Source organism: Bufo bufo, chromosome 4, assembly GCF_905171765.1.
Source record: "Bufo bufo chromosome 4, aBufBuf1.1, whole genome shotgun sequence".
Lineage (NCBI taxonomy): Eukaryota > Metazoa > Chordata > Amphibia > Anura > Bufonidae > Bufo > Bufo bufo.
In genome coordinates this window covers 474,549,649-474,560,976 of record NC_053392.1, presented here as the reverse complement: position 1 = coordinate 474,560,976, position 11,328 = coordinate 474,549,649, and the positions used below count along the sequence as shown (strand labels likewise).

General features: G+C 35.4%; 1 long non-coding RNA gene across 1 annotated transcript; it reads right to left on the bottom strand.

The window, feature by feature from the left end:
* Window positions 1–1,308: 1,308 nt before the first annotated feature.
* On the bottom strand, window positions 1,309–6,045 carry LOC120998712. The gene is made up of 2 exons (XR_005778469.1): window positions 5,849–6,045; window positions 1,309–5,803 (listed from the first exon to the last, which is right to left on the bottom strand). It is a non-coding gene; the product is annotated as an uncharacterized LOC120998712 (long non-coding RNA).
* Between the last annotated feature and the right edge of the window lie 5,283 nt (window positions 6,046–11,328).

Sequence of the window (11,328 nt, the reverse complement as noted above, 5' to 3'; positions counted from 1 at the left end):
ATTGACAATACTAACTATAATGAAATTTTTTATAGGTTTTAGGGTAAAGGTTCTAAATAAATAACCTTTAAAACAATTCTATTTTGCCTATAACATTGCTGTTTGATGTCTGTCTGTGAAGAAATGTGTAGAGTAGAAAAGGGATAAACTGATAAAGAATGTTTTAATGTATATAAAATTGATAAAATAGCCATTTTGTGCTACAAAACTGTGCAGCATATAATATATTCTAGTTGGATCTGGGGTAACCTAGCTGAACTGAAAGTTGGCTTGGACATTGAAGAATCAAGAAATGACTCCAATAAATTGGATAGATGCCATGCACAAAACAAAGGGAGCTGGCTGTAAGGTGCCAATGTTAGCGGTTGTTTATCTTATCTTAGGCAATATCATATCGCTGGGACCCGTACCTATATCAAGAACTGAGCCCTGAAAGCAGTATAGGGCGCACTGTGCATGCAGAGCTGCCCTCCATTTCTATGGGGCTGCCGAAAATAGCCAAGCGCTGGCTCAGCTATTTTCTTCGGGCCCATAGAAGTGAATGGGACAGGTGGCCGGTCATGCGTTGTGCGCTCCAATTCACTTCTATTGGGACAGCGCTCCCATTCACTTCTATAGGGAGAGCACTTTGCAGGGCTACATTTAAAAGATAGGCGTGGGTCCTAGTGGTGGGACCTGCATCTATAAGACAATGGTTGCATATCCAAGCATTATGTCCCCATTGTCTGAGATAAGACAACCCCTGTAAAGTGGTTGGTCCGATAGGTGCGGGTCCCACCTCTGGAACCCACACTTAACTCTAGAATGAGGCCCCCAAAGTAAACAAGGGCACATCGCTCAAGCATGGCGACCCTCCATTGCCCTTTGCTAAACTTGCACTGTGCACTCTGTATTCACTTCTATGTGAGTTCTGGAAATAGCCAGACACGCTCACTCAGCTGCTTTCAGAACTCCAATAGAAGTGAATGGAGAGCTCGCTGCACATGCACGGTGCGCTCTCCTTCACTTTGGGGCCCTGTTCTAGACATAGATGCGGGTCCTAACTCTTGGACCCGCACTCCTAGCGATATGCCACTAAAATGCGAGATGGGCCAACCGCTTTAACAGAATTGCAATTTATGAATGCCTGTAGTGCAATGTTATGGAACCATCTCAGAAGTACCAAACAAAATATTTAGATCAGTCCAATAAATGGGATTAAGCTTTTCCAACCTTATTCAGCAAGTTTTGCGAATACAGCATCAGGTCCAGTTACTTAATAGTTATATAAGGTTCCACACTGACCTGAAGTTAGAGCCAAGTAGAATGTTTGTGTGTGTTTAAAGGAAAACAAGCCGTGTCATATGTTTTGTTTTTTTTTGTTTTTTTTATAAGTTCAGTTGTTTTAGTTAACAGATGCACTAATAGAATTGTAATCCTAGAGACCACTTGACCTTGTGATAAAAAGTATATTGCTAAAGGGAGGATATCAGGGTGGTTGGCGTTTTAATAAATAGCAGCTATCAGAATTATTTATTGTATAGATCTTTACTATATTTTAACAATATACAATGTGGTAACATTAATATTTTTGTCAAAGATTGGCTCAAAATGTAAAAGGAAATTGCACTTTTTTTGTAATGTACAAAGTTGTACAATGTTTTTTTTTTTACTTTGGAATTTTTTAAAACTTTTTTTGTGATTTTCTTTTCCAAGTTAAAAACGTATTTAACTTTTATGTTCTAGATTTTGCTTATTTGGTTTGCTGATCTGCAGCTTGTTTACTATTAATAAAATATACTGTATATAAGGCATAGTAGAACCCCTTTAGAAGATTTAGAAGCATTTCCCAGTCAATACTCATAACATGGAGTATAAATTCAGTTATGTTTCCACAGTTGGGAGAATGCTTAGTTATTATAGTTATACTATACATTTATTTAATTTGGTATGGAATTATTACAAATAATAGCATAAAGTGATACAACATACATGACATGTTATAATAAAACACTTTACAGAATAAAATATGCCAACTTTTTCTGATCATTTCAATGTTTTTCAAGTGTATCATAATGAGTTATTTTAATTAGTACCTTAATTTAAACTTTTAGAGCTCTATATGGTTTGTTTAAAGATCCAGTATTGATTTTATAGAGCCTGAAACACAGTATTGCATTCCTTTATTACATCATAGTTCCTTTGATCAACTGATCCACCTACAGTAGATTAGAACATAGGAGCACTGCTCTTCGCCCCACATTATAGATCAGGCTGTTAAATCTGATGATCTGTATGCACCATCAGTATTATATGGCAAGTTGAAATGGGGCAACATGCCTAAAGAAACAGGAAAATATATGTGCTGAAATATAAGCAGAATTGACAAAAAGTGACCACTGAATTTGGCATTGGGGTCTCTGATATTGCTATTCACAAAACTATTATAACTATTATCTGTATGGAGTCATATCATAATCCTGTTCTTTTCTATACTAGTCTATGTCAGTCCACATAATATGGGAGAAAGCATCATCTACAGTCAAATTAATCACCATCCTCTACTTATGGTTAATTTTTTGTCTAAAAGTTGACAATGAAAGAATGCTGTGCCTTATATGTCCAGTTTAAGTAATCCTGATCACTAATCAGGTTTACAAGAATAATCTTTCTGGTGTATTAAAATTTGGCAACAGATATTTAATAAGTTACTTGGCATAAAGGGACTATAGGAGATTTGTAACAAAGGGTCTCTATGATTTTCCCCCCACAAATTGAGCCACTAGTTACCTTGGCTCCGGTGGGGAAAGGGAACTTTAACGGGCCCTAGAAAAAATGTAATAAAAGTGGCCCCATGTTGGTAGGCAAGGCAACACAAATATGGCAGGGACAACAGAAGTAGATGGGGCCAGCAATACCGTAGCGCTGCACAAAATACAGCCCCAGCAAAACCAAATACCACAGTGCAGCATAAAATATTGCTACATCACCCTGACACAGATTAATTCAGAAGGGTGGCTGCTGGCTATGTGCATAAGTACCTGATGCTCCTAGCCTTATTAATACTGAGAGCATCAGATCGTTATGTACCTGGCCAGCAGCCATGAGGAGGGCTCGGGTGGCCCCCTGGGCATCAGCCCATCTGAAAATTTTCCTGTAGGGTCTATGGCCAATCCACCTTTGCCTTGGCTTGTATCTGGTGCTCAGCACAATCTAAAGGCCATGGACACCTTCTAAGCCATTTTCATTTACATGTATTTTGGGTTTTTTTTGTCATAGTTTTTATTAAAACATTTGCACCATTTGGCTCCTGCAGTTTCTATGTTTTACAGTAGTTAGCAACAGTAGAAAGTTGTCCTGTGATAAATCTCTCCAACTGTCTGGTGGCTTGTTCTCCTACCCTTCTTTGACCTCTCCTGAACCAACTTGAACTTTGACTTAGGCATATATCTGCTTAGATGTTTGTTCAAGAGAGCTAAGGTGCAACAGGAGAATTAGCGGTCAGAGGAGCTGTCTGATGGATTTATCACAATATGGCATTCTGCAGCTTCTATGTATTATGAAAAATAGACGTTGCAGAAGCCAATCTGCAAAATGCTTTTAGCCCAAAATACATGTTAATCAATAATAAAAAAAAAACAACTGGCTCTGTTTTTTTTCTAATACCATACAACGCCTTTAACTGGTATAAGCAATTATGAGCAATCACCCTTTTTACTCCTAGGTTTATTCCTTATTTTAGGAGCCATACCTTTATATTTATATCAATGTGCACTGAAACACAAAACTTGAAATAACTTTTTCTGTACACTTTATGTACATTAGTATTTATCACTTCGAGGTGCTTACGCACTTGGCAGGATTTTCATTAGCTTATTCTGCTGAAATCTAGACAAATGTTGCATATTATATAAATCAACTACTACTAAAACTGTTTTGCATTACTGTGTGAAGCAAATTATTCAATAGCACTCTCCATCCTCCTCCTATATTGTTTAACTGGGAAAATCATTCAGCATATGGTCACCAGTAATAGGGGAAAAAAAAAGGGTATGGAAATAACATGATTCGTCCTCCTTATACAATATGTGGGTTATGATTGAGTATATGTTTTTTTGTGTACTTTACCATGACATTGATGTGTCACCTGCGCTTTCCCCATATGCTTATTTGTTGTCCATTATAAACTTTATCCACCTGAGTGAAGTGATTAAGCTGAATAATAACCCCACACACACAAACAATATCCCCCCTCCCCTTGCACACATAGGTATTCTTAAAAAAAACAAGTGCAGGCGTGTATAACATAAGACTGGTCTTGCTCTTAATGACATATCTTATTAATGAGCTCCATTAAGACTAAACTGTATGTCATATACTGCATCTCACTATAATACACAATAGGGTAGATTTACCCATCCTGTAGAGTGGTGTAAACCCAAGCTGTCTAAACATATACCAAATGTATCAGTGGCTTATGCTGAATACATTTGGTTTAGTACAAACGGAGATAACAGCACTCAGGATTACACTTAAAATAAGGCACCAACCTAACTGATACAGTAAGGATATCCAGCACGCTTAATAATCTTTTGAACATAATTTACTACAAGATATAGGATAACTGATTGCCTGAGGAAGTTATCCTATCAAATTAGGATAATTGATGGTCTGAAAAAAATATATTTAAAAAAAATTGAGAGTATTGAATAATGTTATTGTGTAATAAATCTGGCGAGTGGTTATCAACAACTGGTTGGATTTCTTTGCACCAGAAATGAGGTAAATCTTAGGTCACACGCCTTTCATCTTAAGCCACACCACTTTTCTGGTAAGAAACATCCCCTTGGCGAGCTAGACACAGTGGATTCTTCTCATACTTTATAGCAACATCTTAGTGCACTTATGTTCTTAAATATGGGCCAATGTTTTTATCCTTACTTCATATTATTCCCCATGACACCATAGTCAAATACTTTAAATCATCACAGAAGGTCCAAATGATTCTTTTGGATAGGTGATGATTAAAATCCCTTAAATTACAGTAGTCGGTAAATTGATTAAAAGACGCTGATTCCAAATCTGTAATTTGTATCTTCCCATGCACAGGATAATGATGGAGTCCTAGAAGTTCTCTCTATGCATTAGAGCGCAGTACACAGCAAGGGAATGCAAGTCAGTAAAAATAACATTTTCAGAATTGGCATCTTCTAATCTTTTTATTGATTACTGTATTTGAGGGGTGATGGGTTTGGAGGTCTCTGTCACAAGAGTTTCTATGCATTTGTAAGAAACCAACATAAAATGGGAGATTCTCATAAGAATAAGATACAGACAGATGGTCATCTGTTTTTTTTATTTATATGTAAAAGTAAAAAATAAATAGAATACTCAAACATCAGAATGAATGGTGCATTCATGTACTGGCTGTAATGCAAATTGTGCATAAATAGTGTATTATTATCAGAGTTTTTTATTTCCTGAAATAGTTTTTGTTATTTCATTTGGAAAATGTTGCAGCCTAGAGAGCATATATTGAAGATTTTAATTTTTATTTTTGTTGTTTCATATTTAAGTTTATTTTTTTATAAACATTCATAATATAGTAGAATTAAATGCAAATATATTAAGATTAAATGGGTGGCACATTTTCTGAGGAGCAGAACAGTAACTTTACTCATAATATGTAACTTCATTGAGGCTCATTTTTACGTGAATATCCTAAGCTTTAAATCACTTTCATAATGTGATAATCTGATCAATAGTCAGCTATGACAACCTTGTACATAAAGTGATAATCTGATCAATAGTCAGCTATGACAACCTTGTACATAAAGTGATAATCTGATCAATAGTCAGCTATGACAACCTTGTACATGTGCACTTCTTGACAGGCAGTACCACCTCTAAAAGAGAAACTGGGCACACATCCTTTGTTTCTTCTTAATGAAGAAACCAAGTTAACATTTTCATTAGTAATGTAAAATACAAAGTTTCCCCTGTTAAGTTAAAGTGACTCCTCCATCAGAACAGTTTTAAAAAAAATTTTATTCATATATTAATATTATAATATATGTCTGTTTTTCATTTCGTCAGTATCATGCCAATGAAAATGAAATACAAAATGTCCTTCTGTAGCAGTCAGCACAGAGATAAAACTCCTATATAGATAGGTAATCAATTCAGTTTCAGGGAAATATGTTATTGCCGCATTAATCCTCATTAATAATAGCAGATGGAGAATTGGGATAACAGCCCTAGATAAAGAAGCCCACAGAAGAGCATTTCACTTACCAGTATAAAGGTCCATGGGACGACAAAGGTACAGGGTAAAGCTACATGGGACGACAGAGCAGCAGATTATCGAGAAGGAAGCATTCATCTGCTGCTCTTTGGTGAAGAAAGCCAATGCTATTACATGCAGCGATCTCCTTCAGAGTAGGGGGAGGAGCGATTGCTAATCCCAACGCTCTTGCCCGTACTGACTCGTTCTCGTTATTTGCCAACAGCAGATTGTCTTTACACAGCACCAACATTTTTTTTTTTATATCTGCACAAATGATCAGATTACCCAATGAATGAGCATTTTGCTCGTTAATCGGGTAATCAGCGGTACATTTACTCCACCACATAATTGCTAACGAGCGTTCCTATGAACGCTTGTTAGCAATTATCTTTAAGATTTTCGGCCCAGGTAAAGGGCCCTTTAATGTATCATGCTCTAATTGAGTTACTCATCCCCTTCCCTCTCCAATTGGAGTGAATGGTCAATTTAGGCTGTTTGCCATGTTAAAAGTCCAAACAAAGCAGGACAGGAAGTAGAATACATGGAGTGATTTCAAAACGGAGTGAGTTCAAAACATAGAAAAGCATCCATCTATAAAAAAATATTAAAAAATCACATATTTAGCATTAATTTGTTATAAAACATTTTTGATGGCAGTGTCACTTTAAGGGTTTTAACATAGTTTTCAGGAAAGTTCCTGTACCATGAACTATCTAAAGGGGTTTGTTGCAATATATTAAGTAATGGTAAGATTACTAGGCTGAAAGAGCAAACAGCTGCTTTAGATTCTTTGTTGTCTGTACAGGACTGCTCCGGGTCTGGTGTCTTAGCCCATATCACTTGAATAGAGCTAAATTGCAGTTCTTTGTACTCTTCCTACTTGGGGTGTTACTGTGCTTTCAATCGGTCGGGCATGGCGTATTTTAGCAATATGCCAAAACATAAATTTTTTAAGTGGAGTTGAGTTGTAGGTAATGACCTGTTTGTAGAAAAAGCTGACTAAATTATGAGAATATAGCTATGCGTCGTAGAATATGTTCTCCTTCCACCACAATTATACTTGATAAACAAACAGGGACATTTATCAAGTCTGCTACACCAGTTTTGTGGCGTAAAAATGTCGTAAGTGATGCCCAGGTGTGACATTTGGTGCATATTTTTGGTGACATTTGATGAGCCTCGCTACTTTGAGAAGTTGTGAAAAGTAGGTCAGGATTTCAGATTAGAACACCGTTAAGTCTCATTGATGATGTGTGACATTTAAAAATCTCCACGCCAGTCTGGTTTAGACATATACCACATTGCACCTGGGCCACATATATTATTACTGTGCGCTCATAAATTTGGACCAAAACCATCACAAGTGATAAATTCCCTCCACAGTTCTTATACGATAATGAACTGTAATGACTACACGTGTATATCGTGGTTATCACTGGAAGCCAGTTTTTCTATAATTCTCTGCATTATTCAGAATAAGGCTACATGCACACGACCGTATGTGTTTTGCAGTCTGCAAATTGCGGATCCACAAAAAAAACTGATGACATCTGTATGCCGTCCGTTTTTTTTTGCAGATCCATTGTAAAAATGCCTAAAACGGACAAGAATAGGACATGTTTTATTTTTTTTGCGGGGCTACGGGACAGACACGGAAACAAAATACGTTTGTGTGCATGAGGCCTAAGGGAAATCAAACTCTGGTTATCAGGCTTTTGTGGTAATAACCAAAGAATACCTGATCCTTCTACTTGTTTTATTAGTTATTGAATTCAGTTTATCATCCTAATGGGTAATTGATACCTAATGTCATCTCCCTTACATGGAACCAACATTCTCAATCACTTCAGTTCTTCGTTGTGTCAGTAGTTTATGTAACTATAATAAATGCCAGTAAGAATCCCTGACTGCCAATGTATAGAGTCGTTTTCCATACCAACTCTTTGTGAATCTCAGCCATAATATTAAAGTGATTTAAGATTGCTGCTGAATTTCTATCAAAGCTTTATTTTCATGTCTGTCATGAATTTATCATATCTTGAAGAAATGCAGAATAATTGTTTCTTTATTTTTTCTCATGTGTATGTCCCTCTAGGGTTGGGCATTATTAAGTGTATGTGCTTGTACATAAGCAATTCTATGTCATATAGAAAGAAATGTATTAAAAGCGCACACACATTTCTCAAGAAACTAATGTTTTTTATACTGGAACTCTGGAAAGCTGTGTGAACATCAGTTACTATTTGATTGGGCGATTATACTTTCAAAACGGCTGCTCATATCATGATTCTGATTGGTTACAGGCAAAACTAGACTAGTATGGAGACCATTTTAGGATATCCTCAGCCCATAGTCTGCGAACAGTATTGCATTAGCTTTAGGACTGAAAACCGAATCTGATCCCTGACGTGTGTTACTTATCCCTGTCATGATAACCATCAGAGATCATGTAGTCACATGCCAAAGTCAGATATCAGGATCATTTATCAGTCTTATAACCATGACTAATGCCTGACCATCTCCTTGGAGGGATGCTGTAGACTTGGTTATTGGAGATATGGAGCCACTTTTTCTACTCTATTGTTTGTGGCTGAGAAATCTGTTATATAGAAATAATTAGGCATCTAATGTGGTTTGCTTGTGCTGAACTAAATTGCACATTGATGGCAATCATCCTTTTTCCTAAATTTTATTAAATCCATTTTTTGTTTTTTTAACATCCAGTGTCTTTATCTGATGTAGAATAATGTAGATAAATAGTCATTCATCACTAGTCAACCAGTTTTAGGACAGTGTGCCATTTTCAATTTCTGTGGGTGTGTAACTATCTGCTGCCTCAAAGTTAAACAATCAAAGAACTTGTAAATAGATATTAACTGTGAAATGGATAAAAAGTGTAATAAAACGTTGAAACAAATGTGTATTTTGATCAGCAAATCGAGATTATTTTTCTTAATTTATTAAGCCATGTGATTGCCATGTCGATAAAAGGTTACAAGACACAAAATGACTTTATTGTCCATTCATTTGCATCAAATCCAGATTTGCAGTGTCTAAGTAAATGTCTCTGGTTTGTAACATACTGTTGAACAGTAAAAAGAAAATAATAACATGTTGACAAAATACCTACATATTAAAATTTACTACAGCTTTTAAAATCAGATTTCAGTTACAATTACATTTTCATTGTGTCTGAAGCCAATTACATAATGATTTATTCACTTCAAAAATGTTCACTGGGTCTTGGTAAAATGGAACTTTATGCCTCCTATTGTATCATATGGATGAAGTTGTACATCTTAAGTTGGTGCCTGAGCATTACTGGTACTCTTGGCTATGTTATTGTAAAGAAGTTAAAATTTTGTGAAATTGAAGTCTAAAATATAAAATAAGTTGTCCAATAAGTTTTTTTTCTTCCTTTTATTACAACTTCTCCTTAGACACTGGGCTTCATTTATCAAAACTAACAGAAAACCAATTAGCAACCAGTAGTGCAGTTTTTATTTTTGCAGAACAGTTTAGGAATTGAAAGGCCAGCTGATTTTTCAGAAGATTCACTCACCAGTACGTCTTTTAATATCTAAAGGAGGATCCATATAGTGAAACAAGTAAGAGGAGAAACAATCCTGAAAATTAGAGATCTCATCCCCTTTTTGTATAAATATATGAATAAATGGATCTTACAGATACGAAAATGCACGGGTCCTTAAACGTTCTTTAGTAATATACTCATTGTATTACTTTCAGCAAATTCTGTGTTGAGAAAGTATTCAGTTTAAAGAAATTATAAACCTACTGTGAAATGTCTGCTTGTAGAAGCAGAGTATGGTGGATCAGCTAAGGAAAACAGCAATTTGTAAAATCTAATACTGATATTTATAATAGTGTAGATTTTAAATGATTCAAGTCAAAATATACTGGACATGATTTACAAACACTAAAAATGTTTCAACAATCATGTAAGTAGCTTCAAGAGTCGGACAGGTTTTATATCATTTATATCGATAAGGGTTATGGCACCTTGGTGATTGAAATAAGATTAATTCCCTTTTGGGTATTTGTGCTGGTGGAACTGTTTTTACCACTGATTGGAACTAAGGAATTCCACTTGGATGAACGATTCGTCAATAAGTCCGGTTGATTTTGACTTGCAGTACAGCTATGTGATACACTACACTGTTGAAATTTACTGCATTGGTATTAATTAACATTTATATATTTTAAAAATGTAAACAAATAGCTCTTGTTATACATCATGATAAATTGTATCTTTCAGTTCTTAGACTGGCCATGCACATTAGATAGAAGTAAGTTGCTGGTTGAAACACCATTGAGAAAACAACTGTCTTGTGAATGATCATAATGCTGATGTAGCTATACACATTTTAGTTCATTTCATCTTAGTCTTTCACACTGGCCATACGTTTTAAAAAATACTAGGCAAAAGATGGAAAATACTTCTAGGAACAATCTGGGAACAGCCTTTCATGGAAAGATTGTTTCTGAACTAATAAAAAAAATGTAAACACAGCCAACTTTCCAAATAATGATGGCGTACCATCAGATGGCTAAAGCAATTGTTTGTTCAAGTTTACTTGAGAAGCAATTTCATTGAATTGGTTTGTTTCTATGAACTGTAAACACCTTTACACCTTGTATGTACATCTGGGTACAAAGTGAGGACTGTTTTTGAAGATATTTTTTGGCCCTGAATTTTTTTTTTTTCAATCCTTTACTGCGTCAACACTATTATAGATTGGAAATGATGAGAAAAGTTTTATATCCCTGTTATAACCCTATCCCTATTTTATTTTATTTTTTTACATATTGGAGATAAAGACAATATTAATAATAAGATGCCATAGTTATTAATAATACTGTTTAATAAAAAACAAAGCTGAAGCACACTGTTGAAAGCTACTGCTTTACACTTAGTCCCCATAAATAAGAATACTTTACAATGACTATGGAATTATATACATTGAGGGCACATATATAATAAATTGCCACTCTCTTCATATGTGGTCAGGTTACTTGTCCCCTCTTATAGATCTGTGCTTGAT